The sequence below is a fragment of the Stegostoma tigrinum genome, chromosome 5 (genome assembly GCF_030684315.1).
Source record: "Stegostoma tigrinum isolate sSteTig4 chromosome 5, sSteTig4.hap1, whole genome shotgun sequence".
NCBI lineage: Eukaryota > Metazoa > Chordata > Chondrichthyes > Orectolobiformes > Stegostomatidae > Stegostoma > Stegostoma tigrinum.
Window position 1 is genome coordinate 65,565,329 of NC_081358.1, and position 15,828 is coordinate 65,581,156.

General features: G+C 38.6%; 1 long non-coding RNA gene across 1 annotated transcript in view; it reads left to right on the forward strand.

The window, feature by feature from the left end:
• Positions 1-8,162, forward strand: part of LOC125451493 (uncharacterized) — a 66,985-nt gene extending 58,823 nt beyond the window's left edge. Inside the window, exon 5 of the long non-coding RNA XR_007247314.2 lies at positions 7,261-8,162. This is a non-coding gene — a long non-coding RNA (uncharacterized LOC125451493). The remainder of the gene's footprint in view (positions 1-7,260) is intronic.
• The last annotated feature ends 7,666 nt before the right edge of the window (positions 8,163-15,828 follow it).

Sequence of the window (15,828 nt, forward strand, 5' to 3'; positions counted from 1 at the left end):
GGGCATATCTGGTTGAGTCAGCATTTATTGGCCATCCTAATTAACCTTGGTGAACTTCCTTGAACCACTGCTATCCATTTGTTTATCTGTTAGGGAGAAATTTCCAGGATTTTGACCTAATGACAGTGGTATACTTCCACATAAGGAATGTGAGCGGCTTGGAGATGAATTTAATGGCAATGGTGATCCCATGTACCTGTAGCCTTGTCTTTATAGATGATAGTGTTGTGGGTTTGGAAGGTGCTGTCTAAAAATCTTTGGTGAATTTCTGCAGTGTATCTTGTAGATAGTCCACACTGCTGCTACTGTACATCGCTGGTTGAGACAGTGAATATTGAAAGTGGCATTGAGGTGCGAGTTGATTGGTCCTGGATGATATAAATCTGTATTTATTCAGTCAAAAGTGGAGTATTCCATCACACTCCTGACCTGTGGCTTGTTGATGATGGACAGACTTTGGGGATAGCGAGTTTTGAGAAGATTTGTAGCTCATGTTGAGGTTCTGGATGTGAGTTTGCTCGCTGAGCTGGAAGTTTAGTTTTCAGACGTTTCGTTACCATTCTAGGTAACATCATCAGTGAGCCTCCAAAGAAGCGCTGGTGTTATGTCCTGCTTTCTATTTATCTGGTTAGGTTTCCTTGGGTTGGTGATGTCATTTCCTGCGTTGGTGATGTCATTTCTTGTTCTTTTTCTCAGGGGATGGTAGACTTTGGGGAGTTATGAGGTGAGGCACTCACTGAAAGACTCTGACCTGCTGTTGTAGCCAAAGTTGTTATATGACCAGCCCACTTCCCACTTTTTGTCAGTGGTAATAGTGGAAATTCGGTGAAGGTAACTCAAGGGATGATGACTAGATTCTGTCATTGGAAATGATCATTGTTTGGCACTTCCGCGGTAGAAATGTTACTTCCCACTTGTCAGCTCAAATCTTGCTACATTTAGACATCTGAAGTGTCATTAGTGCTGATGAACATGATGTAATCATCAATGCACATGCCTATATTTGGCCTTATGATGGAGGAAACGTCATTGTTGAAGCAGCTGAAGATGTTTGGACCAAGGGCAGCTCTCTGAAGAACTCCTGGAGTGATGTCTGGGAGCTGAGATGACATTTCTTGGTCTGAGTCAAACTACCAACACATTTCTCCCTAATTCTTATTGTTTATATTCCTTGATGTCTCATTTGGTAAAATGCAGCCTTGATGTTAAGAGTAGTCACTCTCACCTCAGCTCTTTTGTCCATATTAATACTAAGACTGTAATGAGGTCAGGAAATGAGTGGCCCTGGTGGAACCAAAACTGAATGCTAGTGAGCAGGTTAATGCTAAGTAAATATCGGTGATCCCTTCCTTCACTTTACTGATGTTTGAGAGAGTGCTGATAGTACAGTAATGTGCATACTTGGATCTGTCATGCTTGTTGTGTACAGGACATAACTGGGCAATTTTCCACATTATTGGGTTGATGTTAGTGTTGTACAAGAATGTCCTGTCTAGGGATGTAGAAAATTTTAGAGCATAGTTTTTCAGTACTATTACTGGAATGTTGTCAACACCTATTGCCTTCCCAGTATATACTATCTTCAGAGATCACATTGAGTGAATTAAACTGGGCATGAGCTGCATGGCTGGATGAGGCCAAGATGGATCATCTATTTTGCACTTCTGTAAATTGTTACAAATGTTACAGCCTTATCTTTTGCATAGATGTGCTGGGCTTCCCTGTCATTGAGCATATTTGTGGGGCCCCCTCCTCCAGAGAGTTGTTTAATTGCGTATCACCATTCATAAGTGGATGTGACAGGGCTTACATCTGATCCATTAGTTGTGGAATCACTTGGCTGTGTCACATGCTGTTAATGTTTGTTATGCAAGTAGTTCTGTTTTATAGATTCACTAGGTTGACGCCATCTATTTTGGTATGCCTCATGCTATTCATGACATGTGATTCTGTGCTGTTCATTGAACTAGGATTGATAGTAATGGTACAGTGGAGGATATGCTGGGCAATGAAGTAGCAGATTGCATTGGAATACAATTTAGCTGTTGTTGATGGCCCTCTGTCTCATGGATGCCCAGAATTGAGTAGCTAGATCTGTTCAAAATCTCTCATTTAAGATGGTGACAATGTTACGAAACACAATGGAAGGTATCCTCAACGTGAAAAGAGGACAAAGTTGCAGGTAGTAATATCCTTATCTCTGAGGCGTAAGGTTCAGGTTCAAGACTCACGTCCAATGGAGTTGTGTCATAATATGTCTGAATAGGTTGGTTTCAAATAATTTTATTACTGCTTCCAGGCCATTTTGAAACCTTTGAGACTTATAACAGAACCTATGAAAATGTCACACCCTTTCTTAACTGGAATTTTCCAAACAGCAGGCATAGCCTCCAGTGTGGCCCAAACCCAGAAACGTTTCCAACATCCCAGTTTGAATTCCAAATTGAAAGGCTGGCAAGTTTGGAATGCTGAATTTTTTCAAGATCTGTTCAACTCTTCCAATGAGACAGCAACTAGAGTTCAAGAGAAACCTCTACATAACAATGGCAAAGGTAGTTGGTATATCAATGCTTGAGGCACAAAGACGTGGTTCTTTGAAATTCTGGAATAATTTGTGGAAAAATCGAACTGTAGGTGGGAAGGCAAGCTCAGACCAAAGCGATTCATGAAACTTAATTTTCTAGCCAACTTGATATTATTGAATTACCATCTTCAAAGGATATCAAGAAGGACATAACAACCAAATTCAACTGCTAAAATGGACACAGTGTGTTTATTCAGTGATTGTGGTACCGTGTGCTAGAGTAACATAAAAGGTGTACAAAAAAGTTGAGGTACAGTATACAAGATTTCAAGTATTCCAATTCTTTACTTCTACAAGAAAAAAGTTAATATTTATTTGAAGCATTACCTTAATTTTTTATCACTATAATGATTCAATTCAAACTACAATTAAGATAGTACAATTTGTTCTATTGCTGAAAAGCATTACGTGAGCAGTCATGAGTCAATACAAGCTTTCAAGCCTGTATTATTCAGGAATGTTTGACAAAAAGGGATCTTATTTCAATCCTTCTAAAATTATTTGCAGTATCATCTTTTCTTCCCATTTAATTCCAGAAAAAATAAGAGTTATCTAAAGCAAATTTGTTTTTTCACTGCAATTTTCACCATGTATAGAGTATACTATGCACTACTTCCCTACTGTTGCCTGAGAATCAGAATTCTCTATTTTTTCACTTAAGTTTGGTCAATATATTTTAACCAAAAAATGAAAACAATAACTTGTAAAACCAAGTTTAATAAGCACCTTATAGGACAATAGATGGCTCAGTGAGATCAGAATATTAGTATTTAGCAAATGAATTTAGCCAAAAATATTCACTTCTATACAACAGACTATTGTGATTTAAAGAGTTTATATTAAGAAATTAAAGATAAAACCACTTATGCTTACTTGGCAAGGAGTGTAACATATTATGAAATGTATAACAAAGTAGAATGCCATTAATGACATAGATATTAAGCATGATTACATCTGTTAATTTCTGCTTACCTATTCGATCCTAATTGAATTGTGAAGGAAACAAAGTGGTATAAACTTATAAGTAGACACCAAAAAAAAGTATAAAGATTACCCAATTTCTAATCAGAAAATGATGGTTAGCTAATTCATAATGTCAATTCAATACCAGGACAGAAAATTTAAAACGTATCCCATTAACATGTTTCTACCCATGACTCAATGAAGTATACGCAAAATGTTCACATTAAAAGTCTTGGCAGACCTGACAAAATATTGTAAATAATATAAAAATTCTGAAAAAATATTATTGGCTGAATAATCATAAAATAAATCTCCATGCTTATATGTATGTACCAGGTGAGGTGGTACAATGTATGATATAGCATGATAGGACTTATATAGCACATTCATCTTGAGTTTAGTTTGTGTGAGAAATAACAATATTAATTATCTAATGTTTTCACAATCAAAGTTTGTTTTCAACCAACGCCTTTACATATAGCAATTAAAGTTCGAAGTCAAAAATACACATTCCATTTTGTACACCAATGAATACTGGATAATTTACCATAGGTGTTTATCGATCTCCCGTGACACTGCATGGAGAGTTAAGATCAAGTGTGCTGTTCATGTGCAGTAGATTTATAGAGAATGTGGATATTTAACTAGCAACTATGAACACAATTCCATCCACATTTTAAAGCCATACAGATTGTGATTATTTCTATACATTCTGTATGTCAGAGGACATGTCATGTACCACCCCACCAACCACCAAATCCAATGCATCATCCTCTGACATTTCTGCCATCTGCAATCTGACCCTATCACCACCAAAGACATCTTTCCCTCCCCAGCCTTGTGTGCTTTCCGGAGGGACCACTCTCTCCGTGACTCCCTTGTCCTCTCCACACTCCCCTCCAGCCCCACCATCCCCGGCACTTTTCCCTGCAGCCGAAGCAAGTGCTACACCTGCCCCTATACCTCCCGCCTCACCCCCATTCCAGGCCCTAAGATGACTTTTCACATCAAACAGATGTTCAACCTCTCTGATGAAGGGTCTAGGCCCGAAACGTCAGCTTTGTGCTCCTGAGATGCTGCTTGGCCTGCTGTGTTCATCCAGCCTCACATTTTATAATCTTGGAATCTCCAGCATCTGCAGTTCCCATTATCTCAGATGTTCAACTGCACATCTGTTAACGTGATATACTGTATCCGCTGTTCCCGTTGTTGCCTCCTCTACATCGGGGAAACCAAATGGAGGCTTGGGGACCGCTTTGCGGAACACCTGCGCTCAGTTCGCAACAAACACCTACAACCTCCCAGTTGCAAACCATTTCAACTCACCCCCACCACTCCTCAGACGACATGTCCATCCTGGACCTCCTGCATTGCCACAATGACGCCACCCGAAAGATGCAGGAACAACATCTCATAGTTCACTTGGGAACCCTGCAGCCCAATGGTATCAATGTGGACTTCACAAGCTTCAAATCTCCCCTTCCCAGACCACATGCCAATACCAGCACAGATAGTCCCCGCCTCCCTAACTATTCTTCCCACCTCAAGCCCCACCCCCATCCCCTATGCACTAACCTCATCCCACCCCCTTGACCTGTCCAAATTCCCTGGACTGACCTATCCCCTCCCTAACTCCCCACCTACATTCACCTTCACTGGCTCTAACCCTGCCTCTTTGACCTGTCTGTCTCCTCTCAGCCTATCTTCTCCTTTATCCATCTTCTATCCGCCTCCCCCGTCTCCCTATTTATTTCAGAATCCCCTTCCCCTCCCCCATTTCTGGAGAAGGGCCCCGACCCAAGACGTCAAGCTTTCTGGCTCCTCTGATGCTGCTTGCTCTGCTGTGTTCATCCAGCTTCACAGCACATTATCTTACAAAGATCTTGCCAGGTTTGGAGAGTTTGAGCTACTGGGGGAGTCTGAATAGGCTGGGACTATTTTCCCTGGAGTGTCAAAGGCTGAGGGGTGGCCTTATGCAAGTTTTTAAATTCATCAAGGGCATGTATAGGCTAAATAGCCAATTACTTGTTCCCAGGTTAGGGGAGTCCAAAACTAGACAGCATGGTTGTAAGGTGAGAAGGAAAAAATTTTAAAGAGACCTAAGGAACAACTTTTTCACACAGAGATGATGAACATAAGGAATGAACTGGCGGAGGAAGTGGTGGAGGCTGTACAATTACAGCTTTTAAAAGGAATCTGGATGGGTGCAAAAAGAGGGGTTTAGAGGAATATGGCCATATGCTTGCTAATGGGACTAGATTAATTTAGGATATCTGATTGGCATGGATGAGTTGTACTTATGAGTCTGTTTCCATGATGTACAGCTCTACAACATTATGACTCTTTTGGAGAGAATAGTTTGGTCTTGGAATCGTAGCACTGGTATTTAAAATGATATCTAAAAATTTGTTGAAAACTAAACTATGCAACAAGTAACTTACAGCCAAAAGTGTTACAGGATTAGAAAAATATGATTTTAACATCATGCTTCGGATGAAATCTACATTTGAAATCATATTTTATAAATCTTTTATGTTAATTGAAATCTGAAAATGATAAAGAATAAATCCTAATATAACTAATAATATAATATTAGTCACAACAATATCTCTGGTATATTATTTTCCTTTACAGCCTAACTTAGTACTGAACATGACTAATATGCATTTAAGGCTCAAAAGCTTTCAAAATAATTTGATAACTGAAACATTAGGTGAAGACTATCATTCGTAGTACAGCAGCTGAAAATTATAGACTTATTTATACGAATAAATAAATGTTAGAGGATCAGTTATTATCATATTGAATGGCAGAGCAGGCTTGTTCGGCTGAATGACCTATTCCTGCTGTTAATTTCCATACTTCAATATGTTTCTAAAGACGTTTGATCTTCTGATTTTAAACAATAAGCTTTGCTTTTTTAAGAATGCAACTGAATTACAGATTTTGCTTCCATGCCAGTATATGGCAAACATGAAGTCAGAAGTCTCATAACACCAGGTTATAGTTTAACAGGTCATATTAAAATATGGGGCAGCACGGTGGCTTAGTGGTTAGCACTGCAGCCTCACAGCGCCACGGACCCAGGTTCAATTCTAGCCTTGGGCGACTGTCTGTGTGAAGTTTGCACATTCTCCCTGTGTCTGTGTGGGTTTCCTCTGGGTGCTCAGGTTAGGTGGATTGGCCATGCTAAATTGCACATAGTGTTCAGGGGTGTGTGGGTTATAGGGGGATGGGTCTGGGTGGGATGCTTCAAGGGGTGGTGTGGACTTGTGGGGTCGAAGGGCCTGTTTCCACACTGTAGGGAGTCTAATCTAAAAAAAAATCCCAAGCTTTCAGATCTCTGATCCAAAGTGCTCCAAAAGCCTTATGGTTGAAAATAAACCTACTGGATTTATAATCTGGTGTCATATGACTTATGACTTTGTTCACACCAGTCCAAAACTGGCACCCCCATATCATGGTTTGGGGCAGCTGTACTGAATTATATTACATTCCACATCACATTCAGCCTAGAAGATCCAAACTCTGCATATGTGTGGGACCTGCGGACAAATTGTGTACTCTGGTTTCTGAAGTACTCCATTACTTGACATAGTCACAAAATACAGTATAGATTTCAGTTCTGACAGAGTATACATTACTCAGCATAAATTAATCCCTTCTTACTCTGAAGAAAACTCAAAGTGATAATGTTGTTTCTCTCTCTACAGATGATGCCAAACCTGGTGAATATTTCCAGCACGGTTTTTATTTGAATTCAGGAAGTTCTAATGCTTGTGATTAGAAAACCCATCCACCTACATTTAGTTATATAATTCGGTGACTGATTTGATTAGGATTTAGAGCAATTGAAAAGGAGAAGGCAATGCAAGTTCCATCTTGTTAGCAATTTGATAACACACAATCAGATTCTTAATGGGAAAATTTTCAAAATAAACTAATCACAGCAGCTGCAATAATAAAAAAATGCATGCAAAGTAAATGTTTCACTACCAGCTCAAGTCTCCGGAATGAAATTGCACGGATTAAAATTTTTGAATGATGCATGTCTTTTAGCAGTTTTGTGTTTGCTACCTTCCAGAATGACTTGACTTCATGTTATATGATACATTCAATTTCCTCTAGTTATCCAATACACATATAGTTATTGGGTTATAACAGTATTAAAGAAGGTCTTATTATTTTGGTGGCAAAATCTTTGACAGGATAAAGAAATGAAAGCATATTTCTACCATAGCATGTCAATAAAGGGGAAATTATTTCTAAAAACTCTTCAGTTTTACTATTTTGCATTGCTGGCATGGAATTAACATTCAAGGTGAAAACAACATAGTTATAAGAAGCTAAGACTCTGAAAATTTAAAGATGCATATTTACAGTGCACCATGTAAAATGAAAAGGTACAAAACCCATTGCACAAATAAAACAAAACAACATGACCCCATCTGTTACGCAAAGTATCATACATAATATTTATATTCATAGTACATCACTAATTCATCAGACAATGTAGAGGTTAAGTTGAAGTGCAACCATGGACATAATTAGCTACCAGTTCAAACATTTCAAAACTGCTTAATATCACAGAATTCTTTATTAACATTTTTACATAAAAAGCATTTTACACAAAAGACACAGAAGACTTATTTTGACTGTTCTCATTATAACATTACTTTTGTTTAATAAAACTTAATTGCTTATAATGAAAATAGTTTTTTTATATATAGCTGCCACTCCTTTACTGAAGCTGGCAATGATAATGCAAACCATGATTTGTCAACAATGTATAAACAGATGCGAACATAAATGCCTCTACTAATGCTTTGTAGGGAAGTATAAGTTGTTATTCTTAGAGAGTCAATTTATGTTGGAGTATTTTTTAAAAGTTTTTAAGTTTTAAATTTTTCCCCTGTCTCCTGAACTTCTGACCTCTCCTGAGCTAGGGGTTTCCAGAAGAGGAAATCACGTGTCAACTTCATTGAGTGTCAGCAGCCTTTTTGATCTGTGGGAGCAGCCAGCTGAAGCTGATCCCATTTTACGTCATGTGTATGTGTGTGCACTTTCTAGGAACAGCAAGTAGGAGTGTTAGTTCTTGGTGATCTTATTTTCTTCCGAGCCCACAGATTCTGAGGTCAATTTAGTTCTCCTGCTGCTTGCCTGTGTTTATTAAATATTCTGCAGACTCCTATTAAAACTGTAGATAACTGTAGGGGAAATAGGGAAATCCCTGGCAATTACAGACCAGTAAGTCTCACGTCTGTCGTCTGCAAGGTGTTAGAAAGGATTCTGAGGGATAGGATTTATGACCATCTGGAAGAGCATGGCTTGATCAAATACAGTCAACACGGCTTTGTGAGGGGTAGGTCATGCCTCACAAACCTTATCGAGTTTTTTGAGGATGTGACTAGAAAAGTTGATGAGGGTCGAGCTGTGGATGTGGTGTATATGGACTTCAGTAAGGCAATTGATAAGGTTTCCCATGGTAGGCTCATTCAGAAGGTCAGGAGGAATGGGATACAGGGGAACTTAGCTGCTTGGATACAGAATTGGCTGGCCAACAGAAGACAGCGAGTGGTAGTAGAAGGAAAATATAGAAAGTATAGAGGGGATGTCAGAGGCGGGTTCTTTACACAGAGAGTTGTGAGAGCATGGAATGCGTTGCCAGCAGCAGTTGTGGAAGCAACGTCATTGGGGTCATTTAAGAGACTGCTGGACATGCATATGGTCACAGAAATTTGAGGGTGCATACATGTGGTTCAATGGTCGGCACAACATTGTGGGCTGAAGGGCCTGTTCTGTGCTGTACTGTTCTATGTTCTATGTTCTATCACAGAATGGAGAAACAAATCAACTGAGCATTATAGAAAAGAACAGTGGTTTATAATTTAACACAATTAAATTGTGACTTCATTTTAAATGCATTCAGTGAGTTCTTTCATGGTAAAACAAATAAAATGGAAAGAAACTGGGAATACCTTTGAGTCCACACTACACCTGGAGAAGTTTGCCTGGTGGGACGACGTATTGAAAATTTGGTAGCCAAACAGAGTAATTCAGGGTAATTGTATACGCAAATATCCAATATGGATTTCTGACAGTCAAAACTCTGATTGACATTTCCCATGGAATTTCTTTTTCCATTTCCCTGTTTTTTTGTTATTGAATATCACCAAATTACATTATCACGAGATTGAAAATAGCAACTTCACAGATGTAATAGTATTGTCTGTGTAAGAGGATAGAAAATAGCAACATTCTAATTACATTAGATCATGTGGAACTAATTGAAGATAAATTTAGATATAAAAATTGCTACAATGACTACTATTACCAAATGAATTGGAAAAGCAATTGCAACTTAAGTTAAAGGACTAGGAAGTCACGTGTTCAACATGACTTAGGTTCCAATATGACAATGGTAAACACTAAAAAACAAGCATGCAAGTTGTAATGACTGTCTTACAATCAAATAACAAAGTGGATTTATTAAAATTTTATCACTGAATTAAAAAGAAGATTGGAATATTTCTTACAGAGAACAAACCTGTTGGCACATTCATTCAAAATGCAAATTAAATGTGACTCATTACAACACCTAATACTTGAAAAATGTTGTGAATTCAAACGCAGTTAGTAAACAATAAAGTTGTATGCTGAAGTCTGTATGCAAAATTGAATCTGCACAAATCAAAGCAGCTCATTCATTTAGAGATAGTTGAAACTGCAGATGCTGGAGAATCTGAGATAACAGGTGTAGAGCCGAACCAACATCAGAGGAGCAGGAAAGCTCCTGGTCTAGACTCTTCTTCAGAAAAACCCTTTTTGAAGAAGGGTCTAGACCTGAAATGTCAGCTTTCCTGCTTCTCTGATGCTGCTTGGCCTGCTGTGTTCATCCAGCTCTACACCTTGTTATCTCAGTTCATTCATTTGATCATTTTGGAACTGGGCATTCTACATTATAAAAGGTTTAATTATTTTCAATGAGAACAAATTGCTGGAAAATCTCAGCAGGTTTGGCAGCATGTGGAGAAAGAAAACAGAGTTAACATTTACAGTCTAGTGACCCTTCTTCAGAAAAATTCAGAAGGGTCACCATGCTCAAAACATTAACTCTGTTTTCTCTCCATAGATGCTGTCAGATCTGCTGAGCGTCTAGCAATTTCTATTTTTCTTTCAGATTTCCAGCATCCACAGTTCTTTGTTTTAGTTTTGTTATTTTCAACATGTGTATCTATTTAGACTGAATCTTACAGGCTTCCACTGCATGTACTTGTGTGTTGGTGTGAGTGGGCATCCCACACAGTAGTTGTTCAGCGAGGCCACAATGCTTTATGAGTTTGGGGCAGGTTTGTTCCTGGCTCACCACTAATTTTTTCTCCTGGTGGTTAGATGGCACTGAGCTATTTCCCAAGCCCATCTCCACCAAAACAAATGTCAGTTTTGGTGATATCCATGGAAACATTGCAAATCGACATGGGAAGGTGATGGTGATTGCTGCACATGGAGTGTGCTCTGAGGCATGGGTGAGACGTTGTCCAAGATGTTGATCTAGATGAGCAAGCAGCAAGCTGAAATTGCTAGATTACTGCTCTCAATCTCTTGCCGGAAAATGCCTCTGTCGAGTTTCTCTCTGGTGGGTTGGAGAATATAAGTTATATTCACTGAGGTGAGATAATGTAAAATGAGGATGTTAGTGCTTGTAAAAAGGCCTCTTGCTATTCACATGTGACCACCTTGAGTCATGGTTGGAAAATGAGATAGTTTGCTATCGATTTTGGGAATCTGATTATTGCTGATTTCATGCAATTTTCTAACTGTCTTGTCAATCCCCATGTCATTCACTGCCAGAGAAGATTCAGCTTTTTGGGACCAAGATGTTCCACAATGAAAGAAGGGTGGCAGGCATGAAAAGCAGCCCTGTGACCCCAAATATCTGCCAGGAAGGGTTTTCCCTTGGAACAGTGGAATCTACCATGTCAGTCCCTTAAATTTTAACCTTTATTAAGCATTTCAAGAGCACCCTCCAGGGCTTCTGCTTGTCCCACAAAAGCCATCTTTTCTGGTAGACTATTAGGATGTCAGAATTGCTAGCCCTCTAATTGGGATCATAGAATCAGGAGTGTATCACTATCATTAATTGAAAGACAAGTTTTTTTACACAGACGGTAGTGGGTGTCTGGAACCCGCTGCCGGGCGAAGTAGTGGAAGTAGATACTAGAGTTACTTTTAAAGGTCGTTTAGACAAATATATGACTATGATGGGAATCCAGGGGTACAGTCCCCAGAAGTGTTAGGGGGTATTAATTGTGATGGGCAGCATGTTGGTGCAGGCTTGGAGGGCTGAAAACCTGTTCCACTAGTGTTCTTTGTTCTAATGCCACAGGCTGTCAATAAGAGAATACCTCTTTAATTTCAGTCTTATATTGATTGGGGTTCTGAGTTCTAAAAAAAGTCCTAAGCCTAGTTAGTTAGTAGGGGAGGTATTGTAACCCAGCATTTTAAATTTATTATTTGAACAAGATTAAACAAAAACTGGATCTGGAGATAAGCTTATCACTTTAGATGCATGAGTTCTTCATTGGTGGAATGTGTGCAGTAATAACAGTAATAACTTGCATTTATTTAGATCCGTAGACATGGAAAACTTCCCATAGAAGTGCAACAAAAACAATGCCGAACCAAAGAGCAATATATTATGATGCATGATGGAATGCTTCTTATGGAAATGTATTTTAATGGAGGTTTTGAAGTGGGTGGAGATGAAGATTGAAGTTAAAGAGGTTCATTGAAGTAATTCCAGACCTTGAGGCCCTGACTGAAAATAGATGCAATTGAAATACAAAAATCAATAAAGTCAATGACCATTCTGAGGGGATGCTAGAATTTTACAGGATGATTCACCTGTTTGAGATGAATGCATAAACAGTACAAATTAGGAACGGATCCAGAAGGTTCCAGTTTCATTATGATACTTTCCCCCAGAATTGATTACCTTTCTTTTCAGGCACATTGGGGCATTTGGGAAGCCTATACACAGACATGGCATCCACTTAACAAATTCAATTATGCATTGGAAGGGTATCCATAAATCCTCAAACTTCCCCTTAGGGAAGAGATGAGAAGAAAATCTTCTCTTCTTTCACCCACTGAATTCTTTATCACTCCCTACAAGATAGAATTTTGAGTAAATGAGGTAACTTGAGTAAGAGATCCTCTGGGAAGTTGTGATCTTAACATGATAAAATTTAACATTCAGTTTAAGTGTTAGACACTTGGGTGAGTAACTTGTGTTTAACTTAAATTTTTTTTTAAATGCCAAAGGGTGAGGTTCGAGTTAGTTAAAGTGACTGGGAAGATAGAGGAACAAGAATAGTAGCAAGCAGTGGTAGACATTTAAAGAGCTAATTCATGATTCTTAGTGAAAATATATCTCAGTATGGAAGAAAGAGAGGGATAACCAACCATTGTTAACCAAGGGAATTAAGGACAATAATAAGTTAAAAGTAAATGAATATAAGGAGACCAAAGTCAGTAATAGCCCCAAAGACCGGGATAATTTCACAATCCAGCAAAAGATAATAAAGCCAGAGTAAATAAACTATGAGGGCAAACAAGACAGGAATATAGAAATTGACAATAAGAGTTTCTTTAAATATATAAATAGGAAGAGAGAGATCGAAGTGAACACAGACCCTTTAGAAAATGAATCTGGGGAGACTTTTTCGGGTAACAAGGAAATGGTAGAAGTGTTAAACAGATATTTTGCATCAGTCTTTATGGAGGAAGCTATTTTGTGCATTCCATTAATACCAAAGAGTACAGGGGAATTAAGTATCATCACTATCACAAAAGAAATAGTGAGATAACAAGGTGTCGAGCTGGATGAATACAGCAGACCAAGCAGCATCATAGGAGCAGGAAAGCTGACATTTCGGGTCTAGACTCTGAAGAGGGGTCAGCTTTACTGCTCCTACCATGCTGCTTGGCCTGCTGTGTTCATCCAGCTGTACACCTTGTTATCTCAGATTCTGCAGCATCTGCAGTTCTAACTATCTCTGAAACAAAAGAAATAGTGTAAGGATCCTAAACAATATAGCTACAGAGATAGTGGATGTATTGGGTGTAATTTTCCAAAATTCCTTGGATTCTAGAGAAATACCAGATGATTGGAAAACTGCTAATGTGACACTCCAATAAGTGAGACAGGCAAAAGGTAACTATCGGTCAATTTGTTTAACTTCTATTGTTGGAAATGTATTGGAATAAATTATTAAGGAAGTAATAGAACATATGGAAAATCATGATCGAATCAGGCAGAACCAGTAATGCTTTGTGAAAGAAAAATCATGTCTGACTAATTTATTTAAGTGTTTTGAGGAAGTCTCGACTAGAGTGGACGGAGGAAAACCAGTAACTATGTTGTATTTTGAATTCCAGAAGGCATTCCTTGACAAAACATTATAGAATTGTAGAATTCCTACAATGCTGAAAGAGGCTAATGGCCCATTGAGTCTGCAGCTACTCTCAGAGACCAGCCCACTCCAACCCACCCAGGCATAGATCCCCACCCTCCCTGCCAGATTAACACATTTACTAAAGCCAACTCATATAACCTGCATATCTTTGGACTATCAGAGGAAACTGGAGCACCCAGTGGAAATCCACATAAACATGGGAAAATGTGAAGCGATACAAACAGCTTATACAAAGATACTGATAGGCTAAGTAAGTGGGTAAAAAGTTGGCATATGAGTATAGTATGGGAAAAAATAAAGCTGTTCATTTTAGAAGAGAGAACAAAAGTGCTGAGTATTACCTAAATGGAGAAAAACTGTAGAAAGCTGCAATAAAAAGGAACTTGGAGGTATTAGTGCATGAAACACAGAAAGTTAGCACACAGGTGCAGCAGGTAAATGGGAAGGCTAATGGAATTTTGACCCTTATTTCAGATGGGTTGGAGTTTAAGTGTAGGGAAATCTTAGAGCAACAGTACAAGGTGCTGATGAGACCACATTTTGAGTACTGTTAGCAGTTTTAGTACCCTAATGAAAGGTATAATTTAATTGCAGGGAATTCAGAGAAGGTTTGCTGGTATGATCCCTAGTATGGAGAAATTCTGTTATGATCAAAGGTCAAACAGGTTGGAACTGTAGTCACTGGAGGTCAGAAGAATGAGAGATGATCTGTTTAAAACATGCTGAGTGGGTGTTTCCCATTTTGGGAGAGTCTGGAGCCAGAGGGCACAGTCTCAGAATAAAGAACCACTAGTTTAAGACTGAGATGAGGAAGAATTTTGTCTCTCAGAGAGTTGTGAGTTTTTGGAACTCCTTACCACAAACAGCTGCGGGAGCTGAGTCCACATGTATATTTAAGACTAAGGTTGATAGATTGTTGATCAGTAGGTAAATCAAGGGTTATTGGAAATGGTAGGAAAGTAGATGTGAGGATTGTCTGATCAGCCATGATCCTGCTGAATGGTGGAGCAGGCTTGAGGACTGAATGACCTACACCTCTTCCTGTTTTGTACAGTGGTATGGATCTAGGTAGAATATTGAGCACAAGGTTTTTTCTTGTTCAAAAGCAAACTTTGGCTATAATACAAAAGGGGTTTTGAAAAAAAACCTAAAAAGATCCAATGACATAAAGTAACAGCTAACGTAGTATTCACAATATTTTTAACTATTCCATCTCACGTGACAAAATCTCAGCATTAACATGGCCAATCTGAAGTTGTTGCTGTCTATGGCTATGTTCAGAGAATACTTTGCCCTTACTACCACAATTATATAATTTATGCAGGGACAACACATTATGCATATTTCAGATAAATAATGGTACGTTATTCTGTTACGAGGTTGGGTAGAATTATTGTGAAATGGAAGACAGGAAACTAAACTGTGTGGTTCCTTGAAGAAATTTGTGCTTTGTCTGGAGTTAGAAATTTAAAAAAACATATATGTCTGTGAGCAGCAGGTGAACTTGCTAGTATAGAGAACCTCAAAAAGCAAAACAAGTTTATCAAAAAAGCCTTACAGGTAGCAGCAAAACAGGAGTCTTGTTTTGCTGTTGTGACCACGAGTTTGAATTCAATTAATTTAAACAGAGCACCTAGATACATAAAGTCAAATTAATTTAAATCTTATGGTGTTGACAACATGAAGCCAATCATATTATAAGCATTTTATTATGTCATTACAGGTATATAACACATTTGGAAAATCGAGGACAGCCATCCACCACCTGCCAGAGTTAGCACTATTCAGCTCTCTGAGAAAGCC